At 31.2% G+C, this 20,850-nt stretch overlaps 1 protein-coding gene across 1 annotated transcript in view; it reads right to left on the bottom strand.

Annotated features, from left to right (window-relative positions):
- LOC143190780 (uncharacterized) overlaps window positions 1-20,850 on the bottom strand; it is a 304,709-nt gene that overhangs the window by 47,537 nt on the left and 236,322 nt on the right. The window lies entirely within an intron of this gene.

Below are 20,850 nucleotides of genomic sequence, written 5' to 3'. Positions count from 1 at the left end.
ACCCCCGCCCTCTCACGTCTGTTTCGACAGCGACAGCCCGCAAAGATCAACATTAATAGGGCGCGAATACCAAAAACGGTCATCGCTATAAATTTTTTGAAAAGAATCATTCTTTCAATATCCAATCGCAATTTTCATATAACTTTGCTAATATATATCAGAATATCCCAAGATATTTTGATGTTTTTAAAGATTGGTGTTATAAGCCTCTATTAATCAAGTGTATATCAATCAAAATTGTTTTAAACATGAATTTATGGGCATTCTATTTGTCGGACTATTTCTTCAAGTAACCAGTATACGCCCACATGAAAAATTCGTCTCCTTTTCATGGAATATTAAAGAAAAATCCCGGCTAGAACCGTCAGAGAACGACGACAAGAAAAATGTGATCCAGGTAAATTATAGTTTTCATTAAAAATGAATAAAACTTATCGTCAATTTATACTCGTTGAGAAAGTGGCGGGGTACGTGTTTAATATTCAAATTAGAGGGCACGACAGCGCTGTAAAAGATACGAGGATGACAACAGAATTGGGCGTAGGTATGTGCCTAGTGGTCTGTAGGTTTAACTTCTTGTCTGAAATTGCTGCGATATCAGGCCATTACATTAGTACTATTAATTTGTTTATCTGTTTTATGTAAACTAGTTAGACAAAACGTATGATTCATCATCGTGGAATTTATAGCATTAATTGAAATTGCAAATAAGTGGTTTATTTATACACTATATGGAGGAACGACTTTCACTTATATTATTCCATGTTTCTTTTGCAAGGAAAAGTGTGAAAAATGGAATATTAATAAAACAACTCAAAGATTAGTACTATTGTTAATGTTTTGTGTTAATCTTAATATTATGTTTAATATTTGTCTACTATTGATGATCATTTAGGCCCATCACTATTAATATTAACATGAAGATATTTTCTGCGAACAACTATTATATTTTTATCATTCTCAGTCTCAATGGCGCCAAATCTGTCCATGATAATTTTTTATTGCGGCGAAATAACAAAAACCTAGTTATATCACTTGACGGATGCTCGATTCCCCAAATAAAATCAACTAAATACTTAGGAATACTTCTCGATGGTAAGTTAAATTGGAAACATTATATCAGACAAAAAACAGAGCAGATTAGACTCAAACTCAAGCAACTGTACTGGTTAGTTGGATTATTTGATCTAAAATCAAAGATATCAATCATAAACCAACTAGTAATCCAACGCACCCAAAACAAAGTTCTACGTTTAATTAGCAATGCATATCGCTACGTAACCAAAGAAGTGATTTAAGATTTCGCCTTAAAACATGAAATAACGCAAGAAATCAGAAGATTGAAGCGAACCAAACACAGGTACTTGTTTAGTGTCTAAATGTATTCTTAACTTTAGCTTAAATAGTTTAGTTTTATTTTAATTTGGGAAATATATACTGATGTATTAATCCCGTACTCGTAATCCCATATCTAGTATAATTATTTTAAAAACCTCGAAACAACAGATTGTAGTTGATGAAATATTAAGCTGTTTGAAAGTTTTTGAGTATTTTAAGTTGGACTTTCGTCTTACAATACATTATCTTCTACTTTTTGATCCCTACTTTACAATCCTCTTTCATTATGTCTGAACATAACAGTATCCCATCTAAGCTTCAACGTCTTTCCACGAATTAAGACAATTAACGACTTTTTTTTGATACAGCTGATAATTTAATAGTAACATAATTATTAGCAATAAAATCTGATTTTCATCTAATCCAAATTCTTAGATTGTTATTCTTAAATATCAAATTTATCGTTTTTACACTTTTGATAGCACTCTAGACTACTTGTTTCACGTATAAGGCAGACATATAATCCACAGCATTATCTCGTTCAATAGATATGCTTGAATTAAATGTTTCATATTGAAAAAGTAAATTAAATGGTTTTATATCACACATATATGTATATAAACTAAACTATAACTTATTCAGAAGTGTAGATTTACTTTGATCATCATTACATTAAACTGTTTATTGATTCTTTTAAAAAGTTAACGCAATACTTCTAGAATCTATTTTTATAAAACTTTATAAAAATCCCACAATGTACCTGAAATCTTAGTTACACCCAGTTATGTTCCACTCCATCTTTTACGATTCTGTCGTGCCTTCTAATTTAAATATTAATCATCCATTTTGCCATTCCGGTAACACACAATCTGACGATAAATTTTATAGGTTTTTAATGATATTTAGAAAGCACTAAAACATTTTCATTTGTCACCTCTCGGTTGCACAACACCAAAAGCAATACTTCTCATTGTGTTTTACGACTTTTATTAATAGTATTAACCGGCTATGTTTTTCGTTTTTATGGTATTTTGTTAAAGGCCATTGTGTCATCAAAAAAGCATGCAATTATTAATAATTCAGTTTAAAACTGATAAGAATGATGCATATAGAACATGTATTTTCATCTGTTAATACAAAAATTACCGTGAAAAATATAGATTAGCTTTAGTTTTACAGATGTGACACTTTATATTTGTATATTTTACATTTTCAGTTTGTGAGAAAGTCCTTTACCTCCTCAAAATACTAACAATATAGCTTTTTGAAGGTTGCAAATTAAATTTAATATTATTTTTATTGTAACTGATCAAAATGATTTCTGTGGTGTAGTATTTTAAAGAGTAAAATTTATTTTAACATTTCATAGAATCGTAATTTGACCCCTCTCGTGAAAAATTCTCACTGATTTTACTTTAACAAGAAAGTGAGGAAAATTGGGCTGAACATAACAAGTCGCAACTCATGTTTAAATATATTATGATACTTGTAAAGGTTAAAAATGAGATTTGAAACATTTAGCGATAGCTTACGAATAATGTAGATGAATATCACTTAAAAAAGCAATTGTGAAGGACTCGAATCTTCCATCTGATAATTCCTACCCTACCTTCACTTATTCAAAGTGAAGAAGAGCTCAATAACCTTTCAACATCCCATGGCTAAAGTAAATACATTTATTATCATAATCGTATTTCTTGAACGACTGCCGAAGTCAAAGGAACCTTTGAATTCTGTCAAGACATGATTCAGTTTTATATAGAAAATTCAAAGAAAATATCAGGTACAACTAAAATAAAAGTGTATAAACCATCAGACATTTCAGTTCCGATATGTGGGTAAGGTACAAACAGCAGAAATGAAAGATCGCAGAAGAGTCAGAGCTGTAACAAAGATGGATCCATAAGGGAATATTAAAGACAGCTAAAGAGAATATGGAGAGCAAAGTCGGGCAGGAGAAACACTAGAAGGCAACCTAAGCAAACTTGGGATGAATGTATCAGAAAAATACATCAGGGCAGAGGAAAAACCTCAACCGAAACAAGAAGATTAAGCAGAGGTAGAAAAAAAATTAAGGTATTTATAAATGGATCAAGAAAGAATAGACACTAAATATAATTTTTTTTTTTTTTTTTTTTTTTATAATTATATACATTGTTACTAGTCGTTGCCGACTAACCTACAATTTGTCCTTATAATAGCTTAAATCTAGGTATATATCTAATAGGACTCATCAGTCCTACATAGTCTCTAACATAATAATAATTGTTTTAACACTTTGAGTTTTTTCTAATGCACCTCACTGCACTACACTACAACACACTACACAAGTTCAAATGGTTTGGTCCTTTTGAGTCTGCGTCCGGTTTTGGTGTTGTCCAAGAGTTGTAATACTTCGAAATTAACATGAGAGTGAAGTCTCTCCTCATGTCTCTTTGCAATTCTTTTAATTTCTTGATTGACAGTCGGTATCTGAAGATCTCGATGTAAATAAATGGTCCGGTAATATCTGGGTGCACCTACGATGCTTCTTAGGACTTTGTTCTGGAAAACTTGTATTAGATTTATGTTGCTTTTTGCGGAACATCCCCATAATTGTATTCCGTATGTCCATATAGGTTTTAATATTTGTTTATATAGAAGTAATTTATTATGTATAGTTAATTGAGATTTTCTTCCAATTAGCCAATACATTTTTCTATATTTTAACTCAAGTTCTTTTCTTTTCTTTTTGACATGTTCCTTCCACCGTAGTTTTGCATCAAGTGTCATTCCGAGATACTTAGCATTATTGCTGTATGGTATGACAGTGTGGTTTATGGTCAATGGTGTAAGCGCGGCCTGTTTATAGGTGAATTGAACATGCACAGATTTGTTTTGGTTAATTTGTATTTTCCAGATTTGGGTCCATTTATTTATAGCGTCAGTAGCCTGTTGTAGGTTTCGGGTTGCTTCTTCGCTATTGTTTCCGACAGCAAGAATAGCAGTATCATCAGCAAATGTAGCCATTGTAATGTTTTCGATTTGTGGTATATCACATGTATAAAGTAGGTACAGAATTGGCCCCAGTACACTTCCTTGTGGTACACCTGCTTTAGCTTCTTTTATTGTAGAGTAAGCTTCCTCTTGTTTCACTCTAAACATTCTGGCTGTGATGTAAGATTTTAATAGTTCGGTGTGTTGCTTCGGTAATATTTTCTGTAGCTTATGGACGAGGCCTTTGTGCCATACCTTGTCGAAAGCTTGTGCTACATCTAAGAATACAGCTGAGCATACTTTATTATCTTCATAGGCTTTTTCAATAACATCTGTTATTCTATGCACTTGATCAATCGTTGAATGTTTGGTAATAAACCCAAACTGGTGTGTTGGTATTAGGTTTTTTCTCTCTATAATTGGTTTTAATCTTTTCAAGAGGAGCTTTTCAAATACCTTAGCTATCATCGGTAACAGTGAGATAGGTCGATAAGCTTTTATATCATTTGGTGATTTTCCAGGTTTTGGAACCATTATTATTTCAGCCATTTTCCAAACGTCTGGGACATATTTCAGTCGAAATGCTGCATTGATTAAGTTAGTGAGCTTTATAATACCCTTTCTTGGCAGATTGTGCAGCAATTGCCCTGTTATTAAATCATAGCCTGGTGATTTATTTGGCTTGATGTTAGTTTTAATAACGTTGGTGACTTCTTTCGGAGTTGTTAATTGAATTGTCGAATTTTCGCCGTCTATGTCCGGTAAAGTATGTTCAATTTCACTTTCGTTTGGTTTGAAAGTTTTCTCTAAATGGTCAGCGAATGCTTCTGCTTTCTCCAGGTTGCTGCGTGCCCAACTTCCATGCATGTTTCTTATCGGAGGACTATGTAGACAGGATCGTTTTAGGTATTTAGTGGCTTTCCAGAGCGAGTAGTCTGTGTTCTTGTCATCTGTTAAATTTCGTAGATAGTTATTTATGGAATTGTTTTTAATTTCCAAAATTTCCCTCTTCAACCTTTGTGTTATGTTGTTTAAGATATTCTTATTTTCAGGTGTTCTATTTTGCTGCCATTTTTTCCGTAGTTTTCGTTTTTCAGCTACCATTTCCTTGATTTCTTTTGGGTAATTTATTCCTTTGGTTGAAGTTTTAATTTCTGGAGTGTTATTCCAAGCAGCCTGTTGGATGTCTGCAACGAATTTTTCGGTTTCATAATTTAATTGGTCTTCTGTCTTAAGGGGAACATTTAGTTGAATTCGATTGTTTATTTCTTCAACAAATCCTTCCCAGTCTGTCCTCTTGTTGGTTAATGTTGGATTTTGTTGTTTTCTTATAATGTTTTCACTCAGCGTCAAAATCACAGGTGTGTGATCTGAACTTAAGTCAAAATTTTCTTCAACTTCCATGTAGTTAGTGGTTATGTTTCTAGCTATAAAGAAGTCTAACAGGTCTGGAGTTTTCTCTGGATCGGTAGGCCAATAAGTTGGTTTTCCTGTCGACATGTAACTGCACCCTAGCTCAGCAGCTGCTTTATGTAATTCATTACCTTTAGTTGTCGTCATTCTAGATCCCCATCTTGTATTTTTAGCATTGAAATCACCACCGATTATAAATTTTTCTCCTAGGTTGTTTAGAACATTCAAGTAATTTTCTTTTTTTTGGTTGTATCTTGGAGGGCTATATATGGAAGCTAATGTAACCCTGTATTTGCTAGATATAACAGTTACTGCCGTTACCTGATTTTCTGCTAAACTGAGTCCGGGTTCTTGATGATGGCATATATTATTTTTTATTATTATTGCACTTCCTCCTCTTGCTGTGTTAGCTGGATGAATGGTGTGGTAAAAGTAATATCCTCTAAATTTAATAAAGGATTCCTTTGTCAAATGGGTTTCAGATATTAAGCAAATATCTATTTTTTGCAATTCTAGGAATACTTGTAGGTCAGCGTGATGTTTCTGAATCCCATTAGCATTCCAAATTGCGATGCGGATGTCTTTACTTGCCATTTTTAGTTCTTGAGGCCACCGCCCTATTGTTTTCGAGTTTAAGTAATCTTTCAGAAAACGATTCAATAATCTTTTCCTGGTTGTCCAGCTTTGCTATAAGTTTCAATAGCAGTTCGTTGGTTGTAACGTCTTCTTTTTTTGTTTCTTTTTGAGCGGTTTGGTTTATGCTTTGAGCATAGGTCATTTCATCGTTGATTTCGTTGTACATTTTTGGTTGTTTATTTTGAGTCACTGTTTTTTGCTCTTTAGCCTGACTGATTTTATTTCTTCTCTCTTGGAATGTTTTCGCAACTACGCATCCTCTGTAGCTTGCTGGATGCGCTTCATTGCAATTCGCACATTTCGCTTTTGTTCCTTTGGGTTTTTTGCATTCTCCCGTGATGTGTTTTCCTGAGCATTTTACACACCTTGGTTCCCTTTTACAGAATTTTTGTGTGTGTCCATGTAATTGGCATCTCTTGCACTGTGGCACAAGATTTGCCTTTCTAAGAGGTTCTATTTTTACTTCGACTCCTAGAATTTGTTTAATTTCATAAATTGCTTTTATGTCCGTGTTATGTTGGAATGATAACATAAACAGTGGTAAAGGCTTCTTCTGGACAACTATTTCTCCATTGTTATTTTTATTTCGTTCTTTTTTCAGGATATTTGTGACGTCAGTACATTTAAGTCCATTTTTTATTAACTCTTCCACTATTTTAGTAGTTTTAGCTGTCGGTGGAAGCCCTCTTGCCATTACTTTAATGTCTCTGGTTTGCTTATCTTCATACGAGTGCCATTGTAATTTTAGGAATTCCAAGCACTCAGCAATTTTCGTAAAAGTTTTACGACATTCGGCGTTTAATTTGATTTGTCCATTGTTTAATGTTGTTGCTCTAAATAGTATATTATTTGTTTTCATTGTTTCATATAGCAAGTCAAAGTCTGTGACATTACTTACTATAATTGGAGGTGGTCTCGGCACTTTTATTTCTTTATTCAGTTCTTGTGCTTTAATGGTTTTTGGTTGTTGTGGTGAAGCTTCAGGTGTGTAGTTTGCTTTTCGTTTCTTATTTCTTTTAACTGTTATCCAGCCTACTTCTTTTTGCAATTCTTCCTCGTCTGTTTCATAGTTTACAGGCAATTTGTTTTCAGTGCACTGGTTCACTACGGGAATGCTAGTTGGATTGTATGTGTATTGGTTTTTTATTAGGAGTTGTAGTGCATCTAATTGTTTTTGCATATTTGTTAGTGCAATTTCCAGATTCCGTCGGGCTGTTTTTTCGTTAATATACGCATTATAGAGAGCTTGCTCATTTTGCGTTCTCTTATGGTTTTCTTGACAAAAGATTTGATTCTGTTGTGCCAGATAAGCTTCACCTGACGTTGAGGATTGTGTTTCCATCTCATTTAGTCTCTGGTTCTCTCTATTAATCATTTTTATTTAATGAATAGTTTAATTCACGTTTTTACAAAAATTTCAGTACCGGTATTTGTTTCAGAACCGTTATAACGCCGCATTAGTGGTACAGATGATGCACCTCCGACCCTTAACAGCCCCCAAAATTTTACCTTTGTTACTTTATTGCAGTGACCATCGTTTTAAACACATTTTCACTAAACATTTAACGCGCAGTTTTAACACTGTTATTGTCGTCACGGTTTTTACTTATTTTTTAAAATCGCATTTGTGGCACAGGTAGTACACTTTCAAATTTATTACACTGACCGTCGCTCCAAACACGTCTTTACTCTACGAAGGTCGAACGACAACTACTAAATATAAAACACATTTTTTTGAGAACTTGAAATTAAAAGGCTTAATGCTAATCTAACATGTTATTGTTAAATCCAAGTTTTATGATTTTTAATGGTTGAAATGTGTTCTTTTACATTTATTATACGTATTATAATTCCTGAAACCTGTGTTGAAATTACTCGAAAGTTAATTTATTAAACTTTAGTTGCATTCGATGTAATAAATAACAATAATGTAATGGTTTTTTTCTTGATTTAAGAAAGTCGAAAACATAATCGAATAATATATAGTTTTATTGCTGGAGGGCATTCCTTATGATATTTAAATACCCCATTGTTCATTATGCGCCTTTTTAAAATAAAGACCTATTTGGTAAGTCGATAAATTATAGAGGCCATCTATTAAGAAACCAACATATTCGAGCCATTTGTCATCAGGTTTTAATTTCATTATTCATTCTCCTTCATTGTCCGTTTCCTCCGCAACATATAGTTGTATCTCTATTATCTATACATAAAATACGGATAACTATTCATATATCTCAATTATTCTTGGCATTCTTCTATTTTTAATTAATCTTATGTGACAATTACAATAAATATAGAGACCACCCATTTTGTTTTAATTAGTTTTTTTAAAGCTGTATCTTGAATAATAAATTGGCTGGTAAAAATATAATTCTCTTTTCTTTTCAAATATAGTATGGCATTTTCTTTTGCATTTTGATGTTTGTGATATTTATGTTGGATGTAATTCAAAAGTCTCTAGAACACCAAAAATGTGTACTCTGCTGTCTTTCTCGATGTTACAAAAGGTTTTGGTGTAGTGGTCTTTTTGTATAAAATAAAGTCATATAGCTAAGCATTTCTCTCTGCTCTTGAAATAGTATTTTATTAATCAATACTTCCGTGTTAAACATGAAGGAACATACTCTGATCTCAAACAAACTTTGACCACAAACAACAACTTTGATCACAAAAAAAAAACAAAATAAAAATGCAAAATAGCTGATGGTGTCGTTAAACTGAAAAGAAACTATGTCTCTTTATGAAACATCTCTGTCTGTCCGATATTATGAGGTGTTTCTTTGTATTCTGGTCATATTTTTACTTGGAAATGTCATTAATTGAGAATAATTAGTAAAATATATATTTATCATTTCTTTCTGCATTTCGATGCGCTCTATCATCTCAGAATATAGCAGTGTTTGCCAGAAATATGTTAATCATAATAGGAACTTTATCCTTGATGATATCGAGATATCCATTCACAATAACGCAGCTAGAGATGTGAATGACAGGATCAACTAAATATCACTATACCTTGGTATTTTAAGATCTCCCGGCATTATTTTGAATCTTCTTTCCCTAACTCAGTATCATGGGATACTAAAGAATTGTTGAGTTCTTTTTTTCTACTATTTCTATATTCTAAATTTCAACTTTTCTACCTTTAGAGTGTAGTGGGAACTGATGGTCTTTCCGAATGATGTGGAATATATCTATACAATTTGTAGGCTCCCGTTAAACTTCACAACAAAAATACTAAGAGACTCATCGTTACAACAATAACATCACTCAGTGTTTATAATCTTCAAACAGCTAGATTATTATTGCAAATGTGAAAAACGAATTTCCTACAAAATGCGGAATACAGAACCTATAAAAAGTAACTTATATCTCTCAAACTGGGACTAATTGGTACTTATTTATTGTTTTTTTTTTTGGAATATTTTCACTCTTGGCAGTACCTTTTATGGTATTCAGAATCTGCCCTGTGTTAAACTGCGATCTTTCAAAATACCTTATATCATTTTATTTTTCCACGGCTTATTTTATGAATTCATGAACTGTGTTACTAGTGGTGATATTATGGTTAGAATCTCTTTGTATTCTGGCATTGTTATTTATAATATGCCACTACCAGATTCTATTAAAACGGTATTTATTGAAATATCACCAATTCGCTCCTTTATTGTCTATATATAAATCTGTTATTTATTATCTATATATAAAATACGGATAACTCTTCATATATCTCAATTATTCTTGGCATTCTTCTATTTTTAATTAATCTTATGCGACAATTATAATAAATAAAGCAACCATCCATTTTGTTTTAATTAGTTTTTTTAAAAGCTGTATCTTGCATAGTAAATTGGCTGGTAAAAATATAATTTTCTTTTTATTAAATATAGTATGTTTTGGATTTTTATGTTTGCGATATTTATATTTTTTTCTGATATTACATTTAGTGGTTTGATTTATGGTCTTGTATTTATTTCCTACTATATAAAATCTAAATATACTCTTAAGCATTTCTATCTGCTCTTGAAACCTATGGAATATACTCTGATTTAAATCTGATAATGGCTAGCGTGACACAGGAAGTGTGCTGGAGATAGTGTTCTATCTTCTTTACATCAGCGATCTCCCCACAACATTATGGATGTCAAGCTCAGGTGGAATGAACATATAAAAAATAAGGAGCAGAAGCATGAAGTTCAAGAAAATATCTACTTGTAGTTGCTTTACTGAAAGACTTATCAATTGACAAAAATCTAAAATCAACACAGAACACTGTCACATAATTAAATAAATTAAATACAATATAATTGGAATATTTTAATGAATGGTACTGATTACTAAGTAATAACAAAAAATATCCAGTACTACGCGTAAAAACGTATTCCAATTCATGTTTATCTTCTTGTATAACATTTGAGACAAACTTTTTCTTTATTAAGTTATTCAAATTCGATTCAACACCAACGTATGTTAATTTGTTGTACATTATCAACAAACAGATAGCTACTAAAACATTAATCTTTCACATTTTAAAACACCACCGTTTGCTACAGCACACCTGCTTAGGTAACAATGTGTCTTTTCGTGAATTATAATTGAATTTATGAATTCCAATGGGCGGTAGTTCGCAGATTTGTAAACTTTTTGAGTATTTTTATTAACGATATTAATAACAATATATTTCGAATAGGTTTGTGTTAGCCGAGAGGCACGAAATAAAATTATTTTAAATGAAAAAAAAATTAAAGATCAATAAAAAGCGATCACACAATCATCTTTATCGTGAATTGTTTTTATTTAGATATAAACTATAGTTATTTTTTAAAACGGCATCCTCATACTATTTTTTTGTAATCAGTATACGAGTATATTATTTCACACCTGTATATTTTGATACAGACCTAAAAAAATCAAACAGCTCTAAAATTACACTACGATTAGTAGAATTCGAGCTGTTACTGAGAATTAAACGAAAATATTTATAAAACATTTTCGAAAATATGTAGAACAGGTTTTTTTATACGGGTGTTTGATGTATTTATTAAATTATTTGTAGAAAATAGGCATATAAATTTTCATTGCAAATTGTTATAGCGTTATTCTAGAAACCATATCGTAACTTAATACAAAGCAATGTTATCATTGTTATTGCTAATGAATATAGTTAAAGGTTTATTAATATGTGCTTGATGAAAGTTTAAACTATTAACATTAAAAATATTTGTGAGATAATACTATAGTAAATTTAAACGTAAATCGTACAGCATGCCAAATCTAATCACAAAAATGAGGAAGTTTTATTAATAAATACAAGTAAATTTAATTTTTTTATAGAGAATGGGTATTATAGGGATTTCACACAGTCTATACATATACATATATATATATATATATATATATATATATATATATATATATATATATATATATATATATATATATATATATATATATATATATATATATACTTTAATATATACTTTTTGAATAGAACAATAAGTTAAAAATGTTATTTTATATAACAACGTGTTATACAAAGACGGCTTTTCACAATAAACTTAACATATTTTGTAAAGTCAAGAAACCTTCATGTCATTCCTAATAGGATTTAATTAAAAATAAATAAGCTTTACCATGTGAAAAGGAAGTGTATAAGCATCAGAACTACAGTTAAAGCATTATTATTTATTTGGCTATTAAAGGAAATTTATTATGGATCTATATAAGTTGAATGGTAAGATTTTACTGCAAGAAAACCGTTTCCAGCTCGAAACTTATTACAAAGTGCGTATTTATGACATACGAGTTTTTTTCGTTGTCATATTATTGCAAAATTAATATGGTTGTTTTGCAGCAACATTAACAGAACTAAGATATTCTGTTGTGGCGTTATCTAATAGCTGTTACAGCAAAGGTGAGAAATAAATTAGTCATTTGCTATTGCAGTAACTTAATTACGAGTCATTAACTACAAACTAATTGTTAAAAAAAAGAAATAGAAAGACTCAAGAACTTATATCTTGGTTAATTGTCATTGAGAGTTTCCTTATCATTTTTATTTTAGAAATTCGATTTTAATCATCAACATATTTTTCTTGAAAATTGTTGATATAAATGCGATTAAGTTAAAAAATATTCTTTAACCATTACCAAAGTAAGAGATGGATAATTCCCTTTATATGCTAATTTTTACAAAGAAATTCAGTTAATTAATCATACCATATGATCCCATAGTGAGAAACATTGAACCAACAAAAATGATCAACATTTTGTCCGAGTTCTGTCTAATAATAAAGAATTATTAAAATTAAATGCCATACATAATATAAAAGTATGCAAGGCATTGAAGAAAAGATTACAAAAATATCTTGCTAATATGCATAAATAATATTTTGTTATTGAAATAATTTGTGCGAATTCTTATGGCATGTTAATACTGAAACTACCTGTCTTGATTTTATTAGTAATTATGGCATTAAAATTAAATGCTAATTTATGTTTATTACTTAATATGTTTTTATCGTGAATTCCTTAACAAATTTTTATACTATACAACACTAAAAATAATAAATTAAATTCTAAATTATATATCACGAAACAAAATTACTGGACAAAGCGCTGGAAATCAGAAGATTGAGCGAACCAAACCCCATCAACTTATATTAAGTAGTTATAACTGTTTATAATGATTGATACAAAATAAAAGCATTAATAGGCATAATATTAAATGAAGATGTTACTGAAGCGTATATTATTAAAAATATATAACAAAATCAGTGAGAAATTAGGCTTCATTTAGGTTTCTAAGAAAATTTTAGAACCAGGTTTCAACTTGTTCAATTTTAAGAATATTACTGTATATTAGTACTTTCAGCTAGCTGATTAAAATAACAAAATTTCTGTTAAAATATCGATTTAAAAGAGAAATGATGCCTTAAGATATTGGGAGTTACGAAAACCATAAAGTGTTCCACGTTGGTTCATTTGGATTTTAAGATAACATATTGCAAACGGTACTAATTGAGCCAAGTAGAATGTTGAGTGGTGTTAGTCCAAATTTAGAGTTGCCTAAGTAGGAATGAAAATATAAGGAATGTTGTCAACAGTATAACATTTTCATGAAGAAATGAAATTTCTTTCAGATTCATTCTTCCTTATATCGAGAATAGTTAGAGTGAAATTGTTTCTTTAATTTATTTATCAAAACTAGTGTACAGGTAAGTAATTCTTCACTGTCTTTTTTTTCTTGTCATATTTTTTTGGTTATACTAACAAAGAATTACAGCAATATTTTCTGAGTCATTTAGTGTTCGGGTATTAGTGAGGTCAGATGGTTTTTTCTTGAATTCTTCTTTGATGAGAATGGGAAAATCTTCTAAGAATGTTTGTGACCATCTCATTTTCTATATCGCGATGAAGGTCAAAAACGAAAGCGTACATACCAAGGCGCATTCACAATATACTTCAGCACTTTATTTTACAGTATTTGAATTACCTGGATATTGGAGTCACTGGCGAAGACCATTCTTTAATTTTCAGCAAAAGGGGCGTATATTAAAATTAGCCGGCTTGGTTGGCGCCGTGGTAAAGGCGACAGAACGGTCCAAATATTGTTGCGATAGTCGCAGGCTCGAATCCTGCTGGGGTATGGTCGTAAATTTATGTTTGTTATCGTTTAATATTTGTGATTGTCCTATGTTAGGCAAGAGTGTAAAATCCGACAAAGAAAATAATCCCAGTCACGCCGGTAACCAGACTAGGTAAGACCGGATGTCTTCTCGATGATTTGTAAGTTGGTCATTCGTCAGTCGGTATTATTAACGGCCTATTAACGCCGAGTATTGTGGTTCGGAGCCCACGTTAAACTGTCGATCCAGTCTAGATAAATTCTCCTCGGTAAAAAGGGGACTTTAAAATCTTTAATCTTCGTTGATGTTCGTATAAAATTAATATAATTAATTCTATTAAGCAAAGCAAAATTGTTTCAATTTAATACGCCCGCGGGTACCATAACATGAAATAAGAGCAAAGAGACAGGTATAATTATTATAAAAAAACCTGCGTAATGTTATTTTAAATTGCTCAATATATTATGATGATAAAATAGTATCATAAACAAGGTATTTAATTAAGAATTACGAATTATAAAATAACTCATAAAACGTTTCGATGGCCGAGCGTATCGCTAATAAACAACAATTTTTAATTATTTATTCCTGTTGCCAGCAACATGTATTCGATATGAACAGTATGTTTAAAATATACGTGAGACCACCAGTACTTCTAATAATAACTGAGGTTTTTCTAATAGCCAATTGGATGAAGCAATATCGGTAATTATCAATTCAGCAGGAGTAATGGTGGACTTCAATGAAATTAATTATCAGCCGTTGTAAGGTAGTATTTTGTATGGTGGAGAAATCATAAACTGGCTCCTCCTTTATTATGTATGATTCAGATTTTATATTTCCTATGGGTAATGTAAGGGGGAATTCGGTGTGTCTTAAAGAAAATTATGTTTTAGGCGGGTGAAAAGTGAATCTATCACGCCTATAAATTAATTTTAAAGGATTTATAATAGATGGTGTTTTGTGTACTTCATCGCATCCAGCATATTTGTAACCATCTTCATACTGAAGCTTCACTTTTACCGAGTAAATCACAATTTATACTGAGTAAATCGAGGATACTGTAAACTGAAGGTAATTTCAGTTCAGCACATGCTCATTTTCATTTAATTGAATTAATAGTCTGCGTAAACCAGCGCATACGCGGAAGCGCATATACTTTGTTCTGTAACTGGTGTTTAATATTTTACTCTAATATATTTTTTTTTGTATATGGTACTGCGACGGAGAAATTTAGTCCTATGAAATTAAAAATCAATAATCAAACATGTTACAATAGTAAAGGAAGTGCTGGGAACTCATTTAAATACTTGTAAAGATAGTAATATGAAAATTATCATCTTGCAGACCATCGTACTTTTCACCTGAAAGAAGTGACATTGATGTCGATGAAGGGTGTCATTGATTAATGTTATATGTTTTGTTTATTCGTTCAGGTCAATTCTTACTGAAAAAATTAAACTTTTCAAAGTAACGTTCTCCACTATTCTTGTATCCTGCAAAATGGTATCTAATTTTTTCTATCATTCTAATTTAACTCTCATCAGCTTTGCCTCAACAACTACTAACAACTTCCTATATGTAAGAAATCTTCCATATAAAAGAAAAATTAAATCGTTACTAAAATATATCTTTATTGAAGTAAATGTCTAATTTTTATCAGTTACCGCAAACCCCCTAATTACCTTTAATATTACTTCTAGAACAATTGTATATTATTTGTCTCATGCCGTTGCCACGAAATGTGAACGAAATACTCACAAACTGTTATTACATTACATTATTACAAAATCTAGCTTTTGGTCTTGCAGCATCAACAGTGGCGTATTCGCTGAGCAGTAGACATTTTTCTCAACAAGTATTATAGTAGTATCACTAACAAATATAGTTGTCCATTTTTGCTATTGAATTGGTTCTATACATTGCAGTGTCTGCTTTAGTTTCTATAATTTGGGAGTTGGGTTTCATTGGACTCTAACAACTCTTGATACGTAACACGTGACTATAAACATCCTGGCTATGACATAATAAATTAATAATTGGTTTTTTTTTTGGTAACGTTTTTTAAAACTTGTGGGTGAGTCCCTCATGTCAAAACTTCTTGAAGACTTGACGTGGTCCAAGGGCATCGCTGATCGGCATGCTTTTGTCTCTTTGTAGGTTTTTTTTAATGATATCGATGATGTCACCTGGTGGTTGTTGATTTAATATTTGCTTATAAAACCAATAGTTGTGTAGGTATTATCTTTTTCTTTTAATTATAGAAAGAATTCTCGTTATGGGATTTCAGAAACTGGCGTATTGAAACCGTTTATATGCCATGAAATATGTTTAAATTTTGATTACTTGATAGCATATCAATTAACAAAAGAAAATGTAACAAGGCCTCTAACAAATGTGATATTCTTCTATTAGAAAACATTAATTGATCCATTTATTATGGTAATGAATATGCTGTGATAAATAAATTGACAAATATATAGAAAATCCAAGTTATTTAAAGCACAAAATAAGACAGATTGAGCTTTTATTCAATCCTAAGAATCAAAACGTTTATTATAGCGAAAGATAATTATTTTTAGAATATTATTAAGAAGTTGAATGGTATTTTAAATTTAAATCTTAACAAAGCGGTTTACTTATTCGCTTTTCAAGTTATGATCGTTAGAATAATAATTATAACATATATAGTATGCGATTTATATAACCTCAATTAATAAAGGTGAGTTTAATTCATTTATTATTAAGTTCCGTTAATAATGAAGGAACTTTGTTCTAAGCTGAGAGCGACAAACGTTCGGGAAAGTGACATTGAAAGTGCTTGTGACCAACTTAAAAGCTTAAACTCTAAACAATCTTTATCTGAGACTTACCACTTGTGGTGTATCTTTTACTTGTTGGAACACTGATAAATAAACTAGTTCGTTTGGTCGAAGATTCGAAAAACTTACATCCCGTTTACTTTTTTATTTATTCTCAATTGACAGAACCAACTGCGCATCTAGGAATTTCGGCAACTAAAATGGACATTTCGCAGGTCGGCGCTAATGATTTTAAAATAATCTAATCCTAAATTTATGTGACCTATCTTAAAATAGTTTGTTGATCCATTGATTATCGAATCTTTGAATTTATTATAATAAATTCTCGATGTTGTTGTTTGTTTTCTAACAGTGAGTTGCAGATATTGACGTCATTATAACGTCACGAAAGTTTGAATTGATCTTTTAGCAATTTGTAAAGCTTTAATATCATTGAACCTATAGCTACAACTAGATATTATTTTAAAAAGTACAAAAATATATAATTGACCTAGGAAAAAATATCGTTTTAAAATGGTATGGTAACATATGCTGACGATACAGCGGTTTTATCATCACACGAGAATATAATATCAGCCACAAGAAACTTCCAACTTTATCTAAATAAAGTCGAATTGTGCTTGAAAACAGCGTATCAAAAGAAATTACACAAAATATACCCATGTGACATTCACTCTTTGTAGAAGAACTTGTCACTTAGTAAAATTGAATAATTATGAACTTCCGCAAGCAGAAAATGTTAAATATCTTGATCGACGTTAAAATCGAAAAAACATATAGTGACAAAACGCAAACAGCTTGGGCTTAAACTAAACCAAATGTATGGGCAGATCTAAATGGCGTAAATCTAAATTATTATTAGATAACAAGGTTTTGCTGTACAAGTCAATACATAGGCCCATTTTGACCTATGATATTGAACAACTTGGGTACAACTAGCAAATCCAACATAGTTATCCTCCAGAGGTTCCAGAATTAGGTATTGCGAGTCATCGTCGATGTCCATATTGCGTCTCCAAGAAACCGATTCAGCGCGATATCCCCTTAGAACCCATAACGAGTGTAATTCGAAGTGTTACTGTGAAATACTTTGAAAGACTATTGGTGCATCCCAATGCACTCGCCAAACAGTTGAATGTACGCGATGACAGTGTAGTGCCATAGGATCAAACGCAAACTACCATACGAGCTAATTAATAGACACATAGAGTGAAATTTAGTAGTCTTTAAAATAAGTTAGAATATTTTTTAGAATAAGTTAGGATGAAATAAATTAGAATAGTATCCAGAATAGGATTTAGATTATAAGTTGTACTGCAGATCACTTACTGAATCGATCATTTATATGTCAGGATAGTTATATTATATAACGGAAATCATATAAAAATACTTATTGCCCATGGGCAGATTGTTACAATTCCAAGAGATTAATTTAAAAAATTTTCGAAGTACTTCTTCAACTGCAGTACAACAGCGTAGAGTTGATATTCGAGTGGAATCAAGATGCTACCTCGCGGAACTCTAGCCGAAATATGTTTAAATGTTGAAAATTCGAAATTTTAACTTTCTTTCTAAAGTATAGGCCTCAATAGGATAAGACAGCGAACAACGGTTTAGATTCTAAACAACTAATGTGATAACATAACGAAATAATCAAAATAGAAACAATTGACTCTTTTATGAAAATAAGTTAAAAACGTCGGAGAAGCTTATTTGAATATATATTATATATGGATGCATAAATCATACATAAAGTAGATTGTTAAGCAAACATATAAAGATTATTTATGCCAGAAATAATTTATTTTGTTCTTTTACCGAAAAAGCAACTTTAAGTTTCCGTTGTATCCATCAAATTATCGACATTAACATTATACCCAATTAAAGCGAATACATTATGTATATTAAGATGTTTTTTTATGATTTTTTTCAAAAATGAGACATTTGTATGTTAATGAGCAACTGTGCGGCATCAAGGTGGCTTTTTCGTTCGTTTTCTTATGTAAAGCGTACTGTCAACAACTTATTCAGATGTAATATTTTTCTTCTTTTTATTGTTGCTTTTGCTTCGTCGATATGTTAATTTCACACTGTGCATCTTTTAAATTGTACGATGATAAAAAATGTTTATTTCTTGTGCCTTTTAACGGTCAGATATATGTTTGAACACCATTTTATTAACGTAGGAATTTTTTTATGATATTATTTTATCGTTAATATTGGTGAAATCTGGGTTATACGTTTAATAAATGTTAATTAAATTAAATACTGTACTATTTAGATTTCGCAAGACTCTGTAATATAACCTAGGGCATATTTGGTTGATTACTAAAGTTAAAATAACATATAAGATTAGCGAAAAAGTATTTTCGTTTTCTTCTGAATGATGACTTTATACAATTCTTATTCAGTGAAAAAGGTAATGAAAAAAAATAAATGAAAAATTACTGTACTTTAGAAATGGAGATACCAGAATTTAACTCTAGCCAAATTTTGCTTTTATATTGGTAAAAATGGAAAGATACAGAAACACACATCGAAATGTTGCTTATGGTGAACATTGTTTTCGTTCTAGAAATTTTGATGTCAAAGTTACTAATATTTTTATATCATCGCGCAATATTGTTCTGGAACTAAATATTAACTTTAAATAGTTTTGGACCGTGTTCTTTTATCGTTCTAGATAGTTCATTTATCATTAAAAATAGGATTTTAATTTACACCAATTTTCTTTCTTTTTTTACAGTTTTGGAGGCGTAGTAGTTATTACCGAATAAAAACGGACCTGTGTAAATCAAGACAATAAGTATGAACATGTAACCTAAGCTTGCGTGGATTGAACTATCTGACTGGACTGGAAATGTATGAATTCGCCTGAGAGTTTCTGTGGCGAATAAAAGGCATTCTAGCAAAATTTTCAAAAAATATTACAGACTTAGAAAAAAATATACTTCACATATTTTGCCTCAAAGCTTGGAGATTATGATAAACTTTGGGTATCTCCTAAAATTTGCGGATAGATAGCAGATAACTTGCGAGCGAAGAAGTTCAAAATTGGTTTAAAGACAAAAAAATATGAGTGAGATGTGGGAAGATATAACACAAAATACATGGGAGTCAATTTCATATCCTAATATGTATCAGCTATTCAGCAGTTCTAGCTCATGCAGCTGAGATTCTAACTGCTGACCAAGATGGTATCGTACCTGAACGCGATCACGTGTGAAGTTCTGAATTACAAGATCAGAGAAGTCCGAAATTGTTTAATTAAGGCGAGCTAAATGATTTGGTAAGAAATTTGAAAATTTAGGCCTTTGAAAAATTTGAGACTTCTCAAAGATGCTGCGGAGTTGCTTCACTTAAGCCTCTAAAGGCTTTCTTCTACCAGGAAAGACTTCCTCCAGAGCAAAAAGAATTTTTCCACCAGAGCATTAAAGAAATGGAAAAAGATATCAAGGGGAATGGCGCGTCTCAATGTTATACGCTTCCGAGAGACCCTCAGATTATTCTCACAAGCGAACATGCACAAAGAGGAGTCTCCCTGGGAAAAACTAAAGGTGTGATAGGGAACGTTTATTAGATAAAAACATTTAAAATTATTGGTTTGTAAATAAAATAATATTTTTCAACATATCGCAAATAGGAAATCATTTTCGGATTTAGCACACTCAAAAATATAAAGATTAACAGGTCAATTGAAAAGTCCCCGACGTACCATAGTAAAACACATTATTTTGGCATTTTTTTGATGGTATACTGATTATAGCAACCCTCCAACTTTTCGATACCTGTTTTATAGTACCATTTGTCCTTTGCTTCAAAATAGGCCTTAGTTTCGTAGATCACCTCTTCATTCGAAGAAAATTTCTTCCCGGCGAGTATTATTTTGAGATCTGAGAACAGGAAATAGTCGCTGGGGGTCTGGATAGATCTGGAGAATATGGTGGATGAGAAAGCAATTCGAAGCCAAATTCATGGATTTTTGACCTTGATTTTTTTTACAATAACAAAATTTGCTTCACTCAAAATGCTGC

This window comes from Rhynchophorus ferrugineus, unplaced genomic scaffold, assembly GCF_030347505.1.
Source record: "Rhynchophorus ferrugineus isolate W39M unplaced genomic scaffold, kcgeb_rfMv2 rfM2, whole genome shotgun sequence".
Lineage (NCBI taxonomy): Eukaryota > Metazoa > Arthropoda > Insecta > Coleoptera > Curculionidae > Rhynchophorus > Rhynchophorus ferrugineus.
This window is presented reverse-complemented; position numbering and strand designations above follow the sequence as displayed.